This window comes from Pinus tabuliformis, chromosome 8 (genome assembly GCF_031772625.1).
Source record: "Pinus tabuliformis cultivar Carrire ecotype Pingquan chromosome 8, CPIR1, whole genome shotgun sequence".
Lineage (NCBI taxonomy): Eukaryota > Viridiplantae > Streptophyta > Pinopsida > Pinales > Pinaceae > Pinus > Pinus tabuliformis.
In genome coordinates this window covers 1,504,587,668-1,504,607,483 of record NC_142294.1, presented here as the reverse complement: position 1 = coordinate 1,504,607,483, position 19,816 = coordinate 1,504,587,668, and positions in this window count along the sequence as shown.

The following is a 19,816-nucleotide window of genomic DNA, read 5'->3' as shown; positions in this document are numbered from 1 at the left end:
TCTCGGGTGGGTAAAGGTTGGAAAGGGAGTCTATGTGTTATGGATGCGCATCGTCAAATCTGGGGGTGCAAGATCTAACAGCTGTCACGTGGTGGAAATGCATGGAGGGAATAAGGGTGGAGATTTGCAGGGTGCAGGGGGATTAATTACACTTAACTGTAATTAATTAATGAATAAGGAGGGGTTAAATACAAGTGGGTTTAATAAAGCGGGACAAGGGTTGAATGCGTTGGGGTTTGTTAACTGCACCAAGGTGGTGGGTTGAGAGGGTTTTGTTGGGAAAAATGTGAATTTGGGGGAGTTAATTAAATAATGTGGAGGGGGGGATAAAACTTAGGATAAATGGTTTTATGGGGTTTTTAAAGGAAAAATATGGAAATTAATAAGGGGGAAGGTGATTTTTTCAAAGGAGAATGGGTTTCACAATAGGGAAGAGGGGTTTTGGGTTGGGAGATTACCTTTGGAGGGTAATTTCCTAGGGAAATGTGTGAAACCCAGGGATAAGGGTCAAAATGAAGGGAAAATGGTATACTCTTAATAGGAAATTATGGGGTAATCAGGAAATTAGCATGTAATTAGAGGTGAAATGAAATGAGGGGAAGTTAATTAGATCAGCTTGTGAACATCTTCTTACTTTCATAACTGCTCCTGCACAATGAAAGATAGGATTAAGCATGATAAATGTGCTTTTGCTTTAACAAACTTGTACTTCTACAACCTTTCTTGTACCTACCCTTTACTTACCCTAACATTTGTTCTTCACTTTATTAGGTGCATTAAAACTAGCAGACCCTTTCTTTCCTTTTTCTTTTGAAAAGAAAACTATGTAATTCTAACCCTATATCTTCCAATGGCTCAGATTAAACTGTTCAGCACATTTTATTTCTCTACCTAACTACTGATCTGCCAAGATTAAACGGTTTGACTAGATATTTATTCTCTATTTGTAAACATGAAATTTAAAGCATGAACTAGTCAAGATTAAACTATTTGACTATCATGGGTTGTGGCATTTATGACAAGCTACACACAACCATTTTAAAGTAAAAAGTAGTGGCACTTAGGCTTACACACTTTCATGATCTGTTTTTGTTTGGGGTTCATATTTTTTCACTTTTTTTCACTTTTCTTATTCTTTTTTCCTTTGATATTTCTTTTAGAACATAACCTCTTTACATTTCTTAAATTTCTATATGGAAAACATCTTGCAGAAAGAAAAAGTATGTACAATATTACAATACTAACCATAGCCAATTCAAAATTATGAATCATATAATTATAGGACCCTAACATACCTAATCTAAAAGTAAAACTCACTAATCGTACCCAATCTAGCTTGCCAAGCATTCAAATTCATTTGGTCAAACAAGTACCTCAATCAACTATGATCACTCAGCAATACAAATCTTCTATCAAGAAGATAGTGCCTCCACATATTGAATGCATGGATGATCATTTCCAACTGAAGATTAAGTGTCACATAGTTCTGTTCATGCTCACTTATTTTCCTTGATTCATAACATACCACCTACCCCTCTTGCATCAGGACTCCACCAAGTCCTATTTTATAAGGATTTGTACACACCACAAACTCTTTATCTGGATCTGTGATCTTTATAACTGGGCCATTTGTCAATAACTATTTCAACTGCTCAAAACTTGTTGTACATTCCTTTGTCCATTCACATTTCCTCCCTTTTTGTTGTAATGATGTGATAGGAGATGTGATCCACAAGAAGTTCCTAATGAGCCTCCTATCGTACCCTACTAACTGCATAAATGATCTTACCTCATCCACATTATTAGGAGTTTCCCATTCCATGATATCCTTCATCTTTTCTAGATCCACTACTATGTATTCCTTGGAAACAACATGCCCCAAGTAATATACCTCTATCTAAAAGAAACTGAGTTTGCTAAGTTTGGCATACAACTGATGCTATCTCAATAATATTAGCACTGGGGCTAAATGCTTCACATGCTCTTTGTCATTATTATAATATATTAGGATGTCATGAATGAATACTATCACAAACTTGTCTAAGTAAGGACATAATATGTTATTCATCATGCACATAAAAATAGCTAGAGCAATAGTCAAACCCAATGGAACTACAACAAACTCATAATTCCCATACCTCATTCAGAAAGCAGACTTATAGATACCATCCTCTTTTTTTTGTACCTGATGGTATCCTAATCTCAAATCCATCTTCAAGAACATTGTTTCTTCCGTCAACTGATCAAACAGGTCATCAATCCTCATCAACGAATACCTATTCTTGATCGTCACCTTATTCAACTTCCTGTAATTAATGCACAACCTGACAGTACCATCCTTCTTCTTCACAAAAAATACATGTGCATGCCACAGTGATACACTTGGCTGAATGTATCCCTTTCCAAACATTTCCTTCAACTGTAACTTCAATTCTACTAACTCTGGAGTGCTCATCTTGTACATTGCCTTCGATGTTGGTGTCACTTCCAAAATCAACTCAATAGAAAATTTCATTTCTCTATGATTAAGTAACTCTAATCTCTCAACTGGAAATACATCGTGAAACTATTGTAATAATGGATACCTGTTCAAGACCTCCGCATCCTAAACATACTTACCTTCATCGCTAGAAATATGCACTACAAATAACACACACCCTTTGCTGCTACTACGCTTTGCTACATAGTTGTAACCATTATGACTCATCTTTCTTTCTTCATAGCCTAAAATATTCTTTGTTCTCCATTCTCATCTAAGCACTCAATATCTTTCTCATAACAATCCACCTTAGTTCTATGAAGATACAACCAGTCCATACCCAAATTCACATTGTATGATCCTAATGGAAGACTTACATTCAAGTGTGTTGATGTAGGCATAGTATTCAACTCAAATGCACAAGCTCCTACCCAATGATGAACTCTTTTCTTTGTACCTATAGCCAACTAAACAAACCAAGATTTTGCATGTACTTCATTATTCAAACCACACTTATCCACCAAGTCAAGATTAACATAACTATAATTAGATCTAGGGTCAATCAAAATAGAAACAACTTGATCACAAATATTACCACCCATCTCGATAATAGATGCCTCGTGATCTACCTGCCTATTATCTAATGCTACATAGATCCTTGGAATTCTCTGCCCAACATCCCTAACTTTTTTCTCTTCCTGTGCACTGTAAATCTGAAGCCTACCACCTTGATATGCAAACAATCCCTCTTGATATGCTCCTTGCCACATATCCAATAGTCAAATTGTACCTTACCATCACCTCTATTCTGCTACCCTCCAGGCTATGACCCATGTCCCTATCCAACTACATTAAAATTCTTGTAAGGAACATCATTCTCTTTCTCACCTGCATCTCGGGGTCTTGTTTGCTTCAAATGTCATTTACCTTTAATCTTGTCTTTCCTTTTCCAACCTTGCAGAGATTATGTATTATGCTTTGATAAATAATAACAATGCTTCAACTTCTTAATGACTTCTTCAAGTAACTGAGGCTCATCATACTCAATCCGATCTTTAAATGCCAATGGTAATCCACTAAAAAATCTTTGAACTTTGGCCTTCTCATCCTTAATATATGGTACATACCTAAACAACTCCAAGAACTTAGTCATATACTCCTCATCTATCATTTATCCCATCTTTAGCTCATTGAACCCCTTGGACCTACTGTCATAGTTTCTCTCTGAAAAATAATTCTTCGTCTATTGAATTCATGCCAGCTCAACTCTTGTATCCTGATGTTTCTAGCCCACTTCACATCTTCCCAACGAATGTTTTCTTTCCCTTTGAAGCTGAATATATTCTAGCCTTCATGTTATTTGTGTAATCATGCATCTCAAAGAACTTATTCATCCCAAGAAACTATTCCTATACATCTTCCAGCTTCTTCAAATCCCCATCAAAGATAGGTGGCTTAAATTTCTTGAACTCATATGGAAAATATCCCTTGTCACTCCTCCTATAAGGATGATCGTGATGATGACTATGGTACTTTTTGAACTTAGAAATAAAATATAACCTGTGTCTGTCACCTCTCATATCCGACATATCCAAGAACCTACCATCTTTGATTGTGTCATCTCTATCTGACATGTTCCCACCATGATACCTATTTTCATATTCCTCGTTAGTCCTATTGTCTTATACATGAATGATGCTAAGCGGTCCCTATCTCTGAAAGTCTGAAAAAATATAAAGGGTGACTGCATTAATCTCTTCTTGTTTCTCCTGTTCCTGAATGATTTTGTCATTATCCTCTTTGTAACTTCTTATTTCTACCTTCAAACTCCTCAATGTGTCTGCTATGCCAAGAGAGTGCCCATCACCATGTTTCTCATATAATCTAAAGGAAGAGTCATGTGAACTATAGCCTACCATATTTCTAGTCATTTTTAATCTTCTTCGTGCAAGTATATCATGTCAATTAAACCAAAATATAAACATAATCAACATACCTTAGCTTAGTTCATGGGAGGATATCTCATCTGCAAGATCAACCAGATTAGCAAGATACATGTATAATCATAATCATGAAAATATATCATCATCATCGAAACCATTATCCAGTTACCATGCGTGACCATACCAACTACATACCATGAACTCATTCACGACAATAATAATCATGATAACAACATATAAACATTGACATGCACTCATGATTACCACATTCCAGCAAAAACACCATCAACTTCCACATGAAAACACAGCTGTAAGAATGACCACCACCATGCATTCATAACAAGTACATATACAACCCATATGAATGCATGATAGACACACTATGCCCATCTAGTCTAAAGTTTGAACCATGCTCTGATACCAATCTATAATACCCTCCTCCCACACTTACCCAAGGTTACCGGCCATCAAAGTAACTATGTGATGAAGAGTTACTATGATATGAATCAACGTCCTATATCTCCTTAAGGAAGTGGAATTGACAAAACCAAAATGAACTGACCTTCTTCAAGAGCTATGAGAACCCTAGGGGCTAGCCAACCACTCTGGGTGTCTAATCCTTGAGTTAACTTTCCTTTTAACTAAGGTAGACCCCCAGTCACTCCCATGAAAAGCCCTATGTGTGACTAAAACCCTCTATTCGCTCCCATATCAAGGCCACCTAGTGACTACAAACTTTTCCAGAAAGCTATGTGCGAGTGATCCCAAATTCTGAGCCACCTTTTTAGGGCTACGACTCAGGACTTTTGACTAGAACTAGATGAAACTCTTAGGAATTATTAATAATAATAAAACAAGGGCTATAATGAAAAACTTGAAAAATGACCTATCCTGACTCATCCTAACCATGATAGAAATTTCGTCAAACACATCATGAACATGTAATTTATAGGTCATAAAAACACATATGAACATAGGGACCTCATACTTATTTGAGAATTATCAAGAACGTCTGATGCCCTCTCATAATAATTGCATTATCATCTATTAGGTCATATATTCATTATTCATTTATTTAGAAATCAAAACATGATGATACCATGACTAAGATGTGTTATAAAACCATGCTTATAACCAACACATAACGAGAAAAATAACAATGATAGAACATGCATTAAAGAGACATAAAAACAAACACATTTATACATAAAATACAAGAGGGAAGAGCTCTTATTAACATATGCAAAATCCAACTGAGTCAAGGACTTCCACATACAACTCGCCCATATATTTGGTTGAACCAAATATTTCTTTAAGCTAATCACCCTCATTCCATATTCCAAGCATGAATGTGGGACTCACCACAAAACCAACTAGGGCTGCCTCAAGCTTTGCTGTGTATGTCACCATCAATGGTCAAGGGATTCCTAGGCTCAAAACCCTCATCTATGCCATGAGGCTTTACCATGTATCTTGCCATTACCATTCAAGGGACTCCTACGCCCAAACAATAAGCATACACTACAAGCTTTACCACAATCGCACCATATACCGGTCAAGGGATCTGTTTGGAGCGGGATCCCCCAAGGGTAGTTTTGGGGCTAAAATCCCATGTTTAAGTTAACGTTTGTTATATAATTCTAAAGACTCCACATTTTGTGGTCACGGAGCATGAAGCTGTAATGTGTCATAAAGGGTAGTCTGCCCTTATTTTTGTAAACTAAATTCGGCTGTCAGAGTTCTACCCATGGTCCACAAACCATGGGATTGTATAAAAGGAGCTAAGCTCTAAGTAGTTTTAGAGACATAGAATGGCAGATCATGTAAGAGAGTCATAGCTTTGGAACAAGAATTCTAATTCTTAGGTCATAGTGTAGGTAGAGGCTCTGCAACTGAGTGCGCAGAGGCCTAGGATAGAAGTATGCAGCTGAGTGCACGGACCCCTACAGTTGTGTGCGTAGGGTGGACAGAGTCTGTAAACACTTGGGAGATATTAATAAAGAGAGATATTCTACAATTTATTTGTCTTTGTTATGTTGATGCATTTGGATATTTAATGTATGAATTTCCTTTATTGTGCTTATATGATGTGCAGAAAATCGCAATTACATTAACGAATTGAATGCATTTACGAATATTTGGTTACGCGATGTTAACTATAACTATTTGATAAGATAAGCATGTCACTTATATTAATTAGGGAACTTGGATGGAACGTTTCTCTAGCACTGTGAAAGTACCTGAGCAATAGGCTAGGGTTGTGCGAATGTCGATCGTATACTTTTACGAAGGTATTGAAGGTCGAAATGGAGGGTTTGTCTTGCAAGCCTTAGAAAGAAGCAACCTGCACGAAGGCAAGGATAGAAGGAACCAAATGACATCACAACCATCTCAGGGTGCAGAAACTTGGTTCCAGCATCCCCCCATGTTGCTTCGGGTGACACTTCCGTTCGCGCTCCATGGGCTAATGCCGAAAGGGCCAATAGTGTAGGGATTTGTTTGGATAATTAATGTTGAACCTAGGTCAGGCCCCCTCAAGCCAACAAATGGTTCTGTTACCGAGAATGGAAACTGCATAAGAGATGTGTTATGTCATTTCATTGCAATCCAACTAAGAAGGAGCTTGGAGACTTGTTGGACAGAAAGATCCACCAATTTGTGGCGCAGGAGAATAGGAACCCATGACTAACAAATGAAAAGTCATTGGATAAATACCTGTATACAGAGATCCACAAGATCTTTCTCTGCTCCTTCCCTATTGAGCTATATGAGTGGATCCCAAAGTTAGTATATAGCCCAGGAAGGTGGAAACTTGATGGTCCTATTGTGTGGACCCTGGAGCTAATACAAAAATTGGAAGCATCTGAGAACAAGATCACCCGCGTTGTCGATCATTGGATTGATCGCATCATAGGAGGATTTGTGACTAAATTTGTGGTCGACACCTCAGTCAGCTACAACAAGGTGGAGTGACGCTTTTTCAAAGGATCGTGAGGTAAGTACGTAAAATCTTTGAATGCTTGGATTAAAATGCTATTGTGCCAAAAACGTGTTATGCAGCTACCTTGATGTTTGGAATTAGGCAAAGTGGAAAAAATTATAGGAACGAAGGAAAAAAGGGTCCAGAGTAAGTCCATTTATTTCTCCTCCATGAGGTGGTGAGGAAGAGATAGCGAAGATTTTCCCATGAAGTGCTATTTAGTTAATAAGACAAGGATTCCTGCGAATACCACCTCCAACTTCACCACCATCACCTCCAACTTGACCTGTACCACCTCCACCTCCACTGCTATTGGGTATGGAATCCCCCCAAGGCATTTTTTGGGGCTCAAAGCCCAAGTTTTGACTCGATATTGTTGTAAAGACTCAGCGGATTGCGGGCACAGAGCGTGAAATGTATGATAGAGTCATAGGGTTGCCCACCCTAGTTTTGTAATGTAATTTCAGCCTACCCATGGTCCACAGACCATGGGATTGTATAAATAGAGCAAGGCTCTAAGTGTAAAACATAACTAAGGAGAACGAAGTAGAAGCGAAGAGAAAGAGTCTAAGTGTCTAAGGGTGTCTTAGGCGTAGGGTAGGGGAAGGCTCTGTAGTTGAGTGCACATAGACCTAATAGTCTGTAGTTGAGTGCGTGGACCCCTATAGTTGAGTGCACAGGGTGGATTCAAGTCTGTAACCGAGGAATAAACTAAAAAAGAGAAGTTTTATCTTAATTCTGTGTATCTTTTCTTGGGTTATTACATGTTTGATATAAATTGAAAATATATTGTTTATTTACTACGTGCACCTATAGGAATGGTTTATATTGTTAAGTATAACTTAAAACATGCAAGTAGACTAAGATAATCAAGTAACATTGGAATATCAGTAAGGACTTGGGTAATAACAGCGTTTGGACCCCGAGTAGGGCTACACAAAGGCAACATCCTAGGCTACGAGGTATGGGAAAGTGCATAGTGACGTGCGCATAGGGTCGAACCGCGGACCACTTGAACTCATCAAACATCTCCAAGGTGCAGAAACCTGGTTCTAGCACCCTCTCATACTACTTTGGGTGAGACCTCAGTCCGCTCTCTGCGGACCATTACCGAAAGGGCCAATAGTACTGGGATTTGTTTGGCTAAATCACCTCTGAACTTGGGTCAGGTCCCAACAAGCCAACAAATAGTTCCACTGCCGAGATCAGGATCTACATAAGACATGTTTGATGTCGTGTCACTGGAATTCGACAAAGAAAGAAATTGAAGATTGGCTGGACAGAAAGATTCACGAGTTCGCGGTGCAGAAAAATAAGAATCCATGAGTATCAAAGGAAGAGTGGTTAAAGCACTACTTATATATGTAAATCCATGAAAATTTCTTTGCGTGCTTCCCCTCTGAGTTGTATGAGTGGATCGTGGAATTAGCAAACAACCAAGGAAGGTGTGGGCTCGACAAACCTATTGTTTGGACTCCAGAGTTGGTGCTCAGACTAGAAGCATTAGAAGATAAGATTATGCACGATGTGGACCATTGGATCGATTGAATTATAGGAGGGTTTATCATTGAGTTCGCAATAGACACTTCAGTTAGCTACAGCGAGGCGGAATGACACTTCCTCAAAGGACTGCGAGGTAAGTATGTTAAATATTTGAACACTTGGATTAAGATGCTATTGTGTGAAAAGTGGGGGCTATGCAAAGTGGGAGGATCTATAGAAGCAAAGGTAGTGCAGAGATAGAAACGAGCCCCTTGATTTCACCTTGACGAGAAAGCGAGGAAGAGCTCAAGAAAGTTTCAGAAAGAAGTGTGATCAGTCAGATAAGGTAGTGAATTCTGTGAATACCACCCCCACCTACACCACCACCAGTTTCACCATCTTCACCCCATCTCTACCCACACCACCTCTGCAACCACCACAGTTTAATATGGCAAGTGCAATAAAGTTGCCAGTGTTCAAAGGAGTAGAGAATGAAGATCTGGACCAATTTTGGTTGGTGGTGAAGGCTATATTGGAAGCACAAGGAATCACGGATGAAAACATAAAGAAAGCAACGCTGGTCAATGCCTTGTAGGATCGCACACTGACATGGTACATTAAGCATTCCAATGACAATCCAAACGCAGGAATCACGAATATCCGAGATGTGCTAAAAAAGGAATTTACCAAGCCAAAATCAGAGAAACAATCGATTATCAGGTTTACGGAAATCGCATTGCTTTTAGGCGAGACCCCCTGGGAGTTGGATCAGAGACTGAAGGGTATGATTCATGAAACCAATATGACCTTAATGGATGGGTAGCACCACACATGGTTCGTAGTGTCATTAACATCGCATCTAAGGACTGCGCTGTCACAACAGAAGTTATCCGCTCAGGCCAAAGTGTTGGAGATCACAATGAGACTACATGAGACCCCGATACAAGATCCTAACCTGGGAGTCAAACAGATCCACATGCAATTGAAGAACTTGTGTCTGGAGATGCACAACTTGAAACATACAGGACAACCTGCCTAGAAGTGCGCGAGGAGGTATGGTGCATAAAGTGCAAAGGACAAGGACATGACAAGTACCATTATCTAGTCTTCGCGAACTACCTGGCGGGAGGAGGGTCGATGCCATTGAGACCAGAGGCACAAGAAAGACCAAGAACGGCACCTACATTATGGTGCGTGATTTTCCAAATAGGAGGAAATCATGCTACAGATAACTACCACATATTACAGAAGTATATGCAGACATCCCAAAAGTTGTTCTGTAATTTATGTAGGTGAGTAGGCCATGATGAGCGCACTTGTAGAAGTTATGAATTGATGATGGATCAGACTCCTACCTACAGAGTTCAGACCGAAACACGAGCCCTTGATCAAAATGTAGGGATGGCACGCACTGGATTTTAGGGACGCAAACAAGGTCGAGGCGGAATGGGATCAGGAAGGGGTCATAGATAGCTGATTTGTTACAATTGTATAGGGCCAAGGCATTACGCCCACTATTGTACAAATCTGATGAGAGCATCATGTTTATATTGTACCCAGTTTGATCATGAGATGGAGGACTGCCCCACACTGATAGCCAGGTTGCACGATAAAGGAAGACTCTAGCCTCTCTTAGCTCAAAACCTGTAAATGGTGAGGTCTGAGCCACGTGAGGAATACCTGAGTGTAAACATCATGCTTCAAAGAGGTATCACGATAGGAGATGATAAGGGCAGCAGCCTGAAGAGAGTGCCTAGGTTCGCAAGGCTCCAACAAAGGAACTAGAGTTTGATTTGGATCATGCAAAGGAGACATTCATGGAAGCTAAGAAGAGCTTCTTGGAGGCCTCCACTTCAGGTAGTAAAGACAAGCTAGAACTAGAGATGGACCCACCAATGCTCACTACCTTTCTGGAGACATGCATGAAGCTACTGAGCAACAATAAAGTAGTGAAGGGGCTGCAAGAACTCATCACTAGATGTGTTGGATTAAAGGAATTGCATGTAGTCTAGAATTTGGGGAAACACATAACTTGAACAGGAAGGGAGATGAGATTTACTAAGAAAATTGGAGAATATGAAATGGATCAAGTGATTTTGGATCTAGCATCGGACGCGAACGTCCTATGAAAGCAAACATGGGAGTGCATGGGCTGGCCTATATTGCAATGGTCTCTTATTCAATTGCGAATGGCAAACCAAAAAAATATCCTACCGCTGGGAAGATTGTAGGGAATAATGGTAGATATCGAAGGTGCGAGCACACTTGCTGATTTCGAAGTGATAGAGATTTTTGATGACAAAAATCCATATCCTACACTACTAAGAATAGATTGGGCCACTGACATGAATGGAGTGATAAATCTAAAGAAGCACAAGATGATTTTTGAGAAAAAGTCACTACACATAGTGGTACCTTTATACCCTGTGGAAGGATCATGCTACACAGAGCTAGTGTGAGATGATGAGAACGATGAAAATCTAGACTGTATCTACAAGATAACCACTCGGGAACAAGATTGGGTGAATCCTACAACGGATGGCAAGATTTTGTGGGAGTGCGAAAGCTTCTGTAACTTAGACTCGGATGAAGAAATAGAATGATGGTAGAACTAGTTACACGAGGTAGCCACACTTAACTACAACATGATGATAAGGTCATTGTGCTACATGACAATAGAGGTAAGAGATCTGCCTATGTATGATGGGATGATAGCGGTGGATGATTTCCTAAACAAGTTTGAGAGAGAAGTGCCAAAATAGTAGCACTTCGACGCTCTGAAATGGGTACTTCATGCTACGCCCGCAAGGTGGTGGGGTATGCACCAGCAGAATTTTGATGATTGGCAGGGATATAGAAGGATGATGCACCTACGATTTGGGAAATTGCAGATGCGGCTAACAGACAACTATGACGGATGGGATGATCGATGTGCACACCTCGTGAAATGGACCAAGTTCTACGTGGAAGAACCCCAACCTGAGTGGGTGCATCTATTCTGTCATACCCTGGATATCATACCCATGAATTGGTATATTGAGACTAAGCTCCGCCATGGCATGAGTGAATGGGATATCTTGCGTAAAGGATTCCTGTTAACCCTCACATTCGAAGATCATTTGTGGGATACTATTGATGATTTGCTACAAGTAGTAAAATATTCAAAATACCCCAGGAGCCAATGGAAGTGCTTCAGCCGGAATGGGAAACCCAGCTGAGCTGTGCACTGGAGTGGTACAATGTAAATATTAAGAATGATGATGAGGATCCACAGAAAATTAACATTCCAAAAACTGAAGGTTGTTGCGAAGTTTGAGGACCATTGATTGAAGATCCTGACATCACCGCTCCGCTAAAAATGAAGCCGGTAAACATTGGGATGGAGGCTGAACCAAAGTATGCAATGCTCAGTGATTATTGAGATGATGCCATAGTGGATAAGGTCGATGAGTTACTCCATGAGTACCAAGACTTATTCCCAACCAAAATTATGGATTTACAACAGATCATTGGCGACTTAGGGATGATGAAGATCACCCTAAAACCTGACGTGAAGCCAATTAAGCAGAGGCTTTACCACTTGAATCCAAATTATAAGGAAAAGGTTCATGTAGAACTAGAGAAAATGCTCATAGCTAGAATTATTGAGCCGGTGGAAGAATCCAACTGGGTGAGACTTATGGTAGTGCAGGAGAAAAAGCAGAAGGGTGAAATAAGAATATGCGTGGACCTCAGGAAGCTGAATGACGCTTGTGTACACGACCCATTCTCGACACCATTCACAAATGAAGTATTGGAAAATGTTGGCCGACAAGAATCATACTCATTCACGGATGGGATCTTAGGGTACCATCAAATCAAAATCGTGCCCGAAGACAGGAGAAAGATGACCTTTGCAATGGAATGGGGTTTCTTTCAATACACCATTATGTTGTTTGGGTTGAAGAACACACCATTCGTCTTTTCGCACATCATTGTTACCACATTCAAAGAATACATCCACAAGTTCTTGGAGGTCTCTCTAGATGATTGGATTGTCTTTGGATTGGTTAATCACCACGTAGCAAGCTTATGCTTGATGCTGGATACTTTTCAATGACACTAGATTGCGTTGAACCTTAAGAAGTGCACATTCCTCATTCCCTTTGGGAACATGTTGGGACATGTGGTCTACAAATAGGGACTGATGGTGGACCCCATGAAGGTTGCAATGATTCTAAATTTGGAAGTATCATTAAGTGTTAAACAGCTGCGTGCTACCTCGGGACACATAAGGTACTATAGGAAGTTCATCAAAAGCTATGCCCAAATCACCACACTGATGGAGAAACTATTGAAAAAGGATGTCACATTTTGCTGGAATGATGATTGCATGAAGACCCTGGATGTCCTAAAGGGGAAATTAGCCTTTGCTCCAATCCTGGTCTTCCCAAAATGGGATGCGAAGTTTCATGTCCATGTTGATGCATCGTGTATTGCATTGGGAGCACTGATCACACAAGAGGGCAGAGAGGGCTTGGATCACCCTATTGCATTTGCAAGTCTTAGATCGTCCAAAGCCAAGAAGAAATATTCCACAACTAAGCGCGAATGGTTAGCGATGGTGTACGCGCTCCAAAAATACTGACACTATCTGCTACGAGAACATTTCAAGATGTATATAGACCATTCCATGTTAAAGGACTTGGTCAATAAGCCTGCGTTGGGGGGGTGCATATGTAGGTGGCTCTTATTGTTCCAAGAATATGACTTTGAGGTCGTGGTAAAACCTAGATGCCTAAATGCAGGATTGATCACTTGTTACGTATTGAGACAGGTGAGGAGCCTACTAGTTTTCAGGAAGGATTACCTGATGCACAAATCTTTGATGTGAACGTTGTGGGCAAACACTTCGAAGATATAATGCACTTTCTGACAGCAAGGATCGCGCCGAAGGAATACTCCGTCCAACAGAAGAAGGAATTGGTGGTGTGCGCAACGGACTTTTTTGTCATCACGGGGCACCTATATAAAATGGGAAATGATGAGATATTGTGAAGGTATGTACCTGAATTTAAATGAAGTTAGATCCTTCTGGAAGCACATGGGGGCATTGCAGGATGACACTATGTAGGACGAGAACCCTTTCCAAGAAAAGTAAATGGTAGCCGCTTGAAGCCCTACATGGGTGGGCTGGCTATCTGACTAGCCAGCAGAAGCACAGTCTTCGCACTTCAAGGAGTCGGACAAAGGTGTGGGACTATGAACATATGCACCAAATACCAGTACAGATGTATGAAAGTAGTTTAGATACAGAAGCCTCAGAACAACGGATGTAGCAGATCTAGCAAGCAGCAGCTTAATGCGCTGTGGACCTCAGCACAGTTCGAGAATAGTTGGAGGGACTCATCGTCAAGATCACTGCACTGCCTGTGTAACTCAAGGGTGAGTCATGATGTTTGTGTTGGGGTCCTATTGGGCACGGAATCCCCCAAAGACATGTTTTGGGGCTCAAAGCCCAAGTTTTGACCAAGTATTGTTGTAAAGACTCCACGAATTGTGAGCGCAGAGTAGAAATGTATGATAGAGTCACAGGGTTGTTCGCCCTAGTTTTGTAATGTAATGTCAGCCTACCCATGGCCTGAGAACCATGGGATTCTATAAATAGAGCAAGGCTCTAAGTGGTTGACATAACTAACAAGAGTGAAGTAGAAGCGAAGAGCAAGATTCTAAATGTCTAAGGGTGTCTTGGGCATAGGGTAGGAGAAGGCTCTGTAGCTAAGTGCGCAGAGACCTAGTAGTTCGCCACTAAGTGCACGGACCCATGTAGCTGAGTGTGTAGGGAAGAGTCAAGTCTGTAACTGAGGAAGAAAATAATAAAGAGAAGTTTAATCTTAATTTTGTGTATCTGTTCTTGGGTTATTGCATGTTTGATATAAATTGAAAATATATTGTTTATTTACTGCGCCCACCTGTATGAATGGTTTATAATGTTATAACTTAAAGCATGCAAGTAGACTAAGATAATTAATTAACATTGGAATATCAGTAAGGACTTGGGTAATAACAGTTTTCGACCCCTGAGTGGGGATGCACAAAGGCAACATCCCAAGTTGCGAGGTACAGGAAAGTGCACGTAGCGACATGCGTGCAGGGTCGAACCACGGACAAGTTGAACTCATTAAACATCTCCAGGGTGAGGAAACCTTGTTCTAGAACCCTCCCATGCTACTTCAGGTGAGACCTCAATCTGCGCTGTGCAGACCATTGCCGAAAGGGCCAGTAGTACCAGGATTTGTTTAGCTAAATCACCTTTGAACCTGGGTTAGACCCCGACAACCCAACAACCACAGTTCGGTATGGCAAATACAATGAAGCTCGCTTTGTTCAAAGGCTTGGGAAATGATGACCCGAACCAATTTTGGTTCATTGTAAGTGTTGTATGGGAAGCTCAAGGTGTTACAGATGATCATATAAAGAAGGTGACATTGGTTATTGCTCTAATGATAATCTAGATGCTGGAGTGGTAGACATCGAGGTAGCACTAAATAGAGAATTCAGTAGGCCTAAATATGGGCCGTAGTCGATTGTGGGATTCAAAGAAATCGTGATGCAACCAGAAAAGATGCCTTGGGAACTAGATCAAAGGTTGAAGTGTACAGTTTGTGAAGCCAACTTGAATTTGATAGATGGAAAACATCGTGAGTGGTTTATGGCTTCGCTACTACCACACTTAAGGAGTGTGATGTTGCAGTAGAAGATAGCCACTCAGGCGAAGGCCTTGGAGATTTCCATGAGACTACATGAAACTTCGATGCAAGATCCAAATCTTGGAGTTCAATAGATCCATGTGCAGTTGAAGAATCTATGCCTTGAGATGCAATGTCTAAAGCAGGACAGGGTGGTTTGACCATAGGTGCACGAGGAGGTATGGTGCTTGAAATGCAAGAGTCAGGGTCATGACAAAGACCATTTCCTAATCTTTGCAAAATATGTTGCAGGAGGAGGACCGATTCCTTTAAGGCCAGAGGCTCAAATAAGACCTAGCGCAAGGCCTGCATTATGGTGTGATATATTTCAGGTAGCCAGAAAACATGCCACGGATAACTGTCACTTTCTACAGAAGTTTGTACAGGCACTGCAACAACTATTCTGCAACTTTTGTAGGTCGATAGGACATTATGAGTGTAGTTGTAGGAGCTATGAATTGATGATGGATAGAACTCCTGCCTATAGGGTTCAAGCCGAAACACTACCCCTTGACTAGAAAAAAAGGATGGCATAGATAGGATTTCAGGGGTGTGGACAAGGCCGAGGTGGAGGAAGTCCTGGAAGAGGTTGAGGACAGTTGATTTTCTACAATTGAGGAGGACCAGGACACTATGCCCATGATTGCACTAATCCAACGCATCCATTATGCAAGTATTGCACGTTGTTTGATCATGAACCGAAAGACTATCCTATGTTGATAGCTAGGATACGTGACAAAGGGGCACTACCACCTCTGCCAACTCAGAACCTACAGATGATGAGGTCTGAGCTGTGCAAAGAGGATCCAAATGTAAATATAATGCTCAGAAGTGGAATCGTGATGGGAGATGACAAGGGGAAATAGTCAAAAGATGGTACATGGGTTCGCAAAGCTCCAACAAAGGAGGTTGAGTTTGATTTGGGATGCGCATGCAAAACCTTCATGGAAGCTGAGAAGAGCTTGACTGAGGCCTCCACCTTAGGAAGCAAGGATAAGCCTGAGAAGGAGATGGACCCCTCTATGATCACATATTTCTTGGAGACCTGTATGAAGTTACTACGTAATAGGAAGGCTGTGAAAGGGTTACAAGAGCTCATCAATAGATGTGTTGGAACCACACCAGGTGAGCCACACGTAGTATGTAAGATTGGAAAGCATAAAACAAAAACAGGACAGGAGATGAGACTGACCACGTATATAGGAGAGTATGAAATATATCAAGTTATTTTGGACCTAGGGTCAGACACGAATGTTCTATCGAAGTATACTTAGGAACAAATGGGGAGACTTGCATTACAATGGTCTCCGATTCAGCTAAGGATGATTAATCAACAAAAGATCATCCCCATGGGGCAGCTGCAAGGGATGACCATGGATATTGAGGGAGCAAGCACACTGGATGATTTTGAAGTGAGAGAGATAGTGGATGACAACAATCCCTATCTTGCACTCCTGGGAATTGACTAGGCTACTGATATGAATAGGGTAATCAATCCGAAGAAGAAAAATATGATCTTTGAGAAGAAACTGATGTGCGTAATACCCCTCGTTCCTGCTAAAGGATCGCGCTATACTAAACTAATCTGCAATTATGAGAGTGATGACGATTTGGACTATATCTATAAGATAACAGCATGAGACCATGATTGGGTGAACCCCACCACGGATGGATGGATTACATGGGATCATGATAGCTCTTAAACTTCGAACTCCGATGAAGAAATAGAACGCTGGCAGAATTGATTACATGAAGTAACTACGCTGAATTGCAACATGATGACCCGATCGTTGCGCTGTGTCTCGTGAGAGGTAAGAAATCTGCCTACTTATGATGGTCTGAAAGAGGTATATAACTTTTTGGATGCATTTGAAAGGGAGGTACCAGAAAATCAATGCTTCCAGGCGTTGGACTAGGCACTGCATGCTATGCCCACAAGATGATGGGGTACGCATAAAGGAAGCTTTGATGATTAGCACAAATGTAGGAGGATGATGAGAACATGATTTGGGAAGCCTAAAATGAAAATTACAAACAAGTATGATGGGCAGGATGATCCATGCACGCATTTGGCCAAATGGACCCGGGCTTATGGAGAAAATCCCCAATCTAAAAGGGTGCACTTGTTCTGTCACACCCTGGATATTGTCCCGATGAACTAGTATATAGAAACTAAGCTCCACCATGGGACAAGCAAATGGGATATCCTATGCGAATGGTTGATGTTGACATTCATTTTTGAGGATAGGTTTGAAAGTATTGATGAAGTGCTACAAGAGGTAAAAGTAGCAATCTTTAGGATACAGTAGGATCCTTTAGACTTGATTTAGTCAGAATGGGCTACTCAACTGAGTCACGCGTTGGAATGTTATATTGTGACTATTGAAGAAGAGGATGAGGATCCGCAAAAGATTAACATTCTAGAAACAGAAGGTCACCACGGGGTTGAAGGGCCCCAGATTGAGGACCGTGGTATAACCATGCCGTTGAAAACAAAACAAGTAAACATTGGTACTAAGGTTGAACCCACATTCGAAAAAATTAGAGATTACTTGGATGGTGTGACGATAGATAAGGTCACTAAATTGCTCTGTGAATACCATGATTTATTCCCTACCAAGTTTATGGATCTGAAAGGGATAATCAGGGACCTAGGAATGATGAAGATCACGTTAAAGCTTGACACAAATCCAGTTAAGAAAAGGCCTTACCATCTCAATCCAAAATATAATGAGAAGGTCCTCTTAGAGCTAGACACGAAGCTTGTGGTAGGCATCATTGAGCATGTCGAAGAATCTGACTGGGTAAGTTGAATGGTGGTATAGGAGGAGAAGCAGAAGGATGAAATAAGGATATGTGTGGATCTTAGGAAGCTAAATGATGCTTGTGTACATGATCCTTTCCTGACCATTCACTGATGAAGTGTTGGAAAATGGAGGTGGCCAGGAAGCATATTCCTTCACTGATGGGTCCTCTGGGTATCACCAGATCAAAATCGCATCGGAGGATAGGAGCAAGAAAACCTTCGCGACTGAATGGGGTTACTTTTAGTACACCATGATGCCGTTTGGGTTGAAGAATGCGCCTCCCATATTCTCACGCATAGTTCTTTCCATTTTCAAGGAATTTATTAATAAGTTCTTGGAGGTATATTTTGATGACTGGACTGTGTTTGGGCTTGTTAAAGGCCATGTAGCAAGCTTGCACTTGATACTGGATACGTGTCGAAAATACGAGATTGCACTCAATCTCAAGAAGTGTTTGTTTTGTGTTCCTTTTGGGAATCTGTTGGGGCATGTGGTTTGCAGACAAGGACTAATGGTAGACCCCGTGAATATAGAGGTGATATTGAACTTGGAAGTGACAAGGAGTGTGAAGAAGCTGCGTGCTACCCTAGGACATACGGGACACTACAAAAAGTTCATCAAAGGTTATGCCCAGATCACCACGCCTATGGAGAAATTGATGATGAAGGATGTCACATTCTAATAGAACGATGATTGTAAGAAGATCTTGGATATATTAAAAGAAAAGATGGTCACCGTGTTGATTCTAGTCTTCTTGGACTGGAAGAAGGAGTTTCATGTGCATGTAGACATGTCATGTATAGCACTGGGTGAAGTACTAACACATGCTAGCAGAGAAGGCTTCGACCATCCTATTTCTTTCGTAAGCCAAAGAGTATCCAAAGCATAGAATAATTATTCCACCACTGTGCACAAAGGGCTAGCTATGGTATATGTGCTCCATAAGTCTATGCACTACTTGCTGGGAGATCATTTTAACATGTATATGGGTCACTCCGCGCTGAAATACCTAGTCAATAAGCTTTGTTTGGGGGTAGAATCTACAGGTGGCTCTTATTGTTCCAGGAGTATGATTTTGAAGTGGTTGTGAATCTTGGACAATTAAATGCGAGACTAGACAATCTGTCACGCATCGAAACAGGGAAGGAACCTACTAACTTGGAAGAATGATTACCTAACATGGAGCTATTTGTAGTGTGTGTCATCGATGCTCATTTTGAAGATATAATACATTTCCTAACAACAAGAACTGCACTGGAAGGATACACTGTCCAGCAAAAGAAGGAATTAGTTGTGTGCATGGCAGATTTATCTGTCGTTGTTGGGCATCTATACAACATGGGGACTAATGAGATATTGTGACGGTATGTACCTAAGTTTGAAAGAAGCAGCAACCT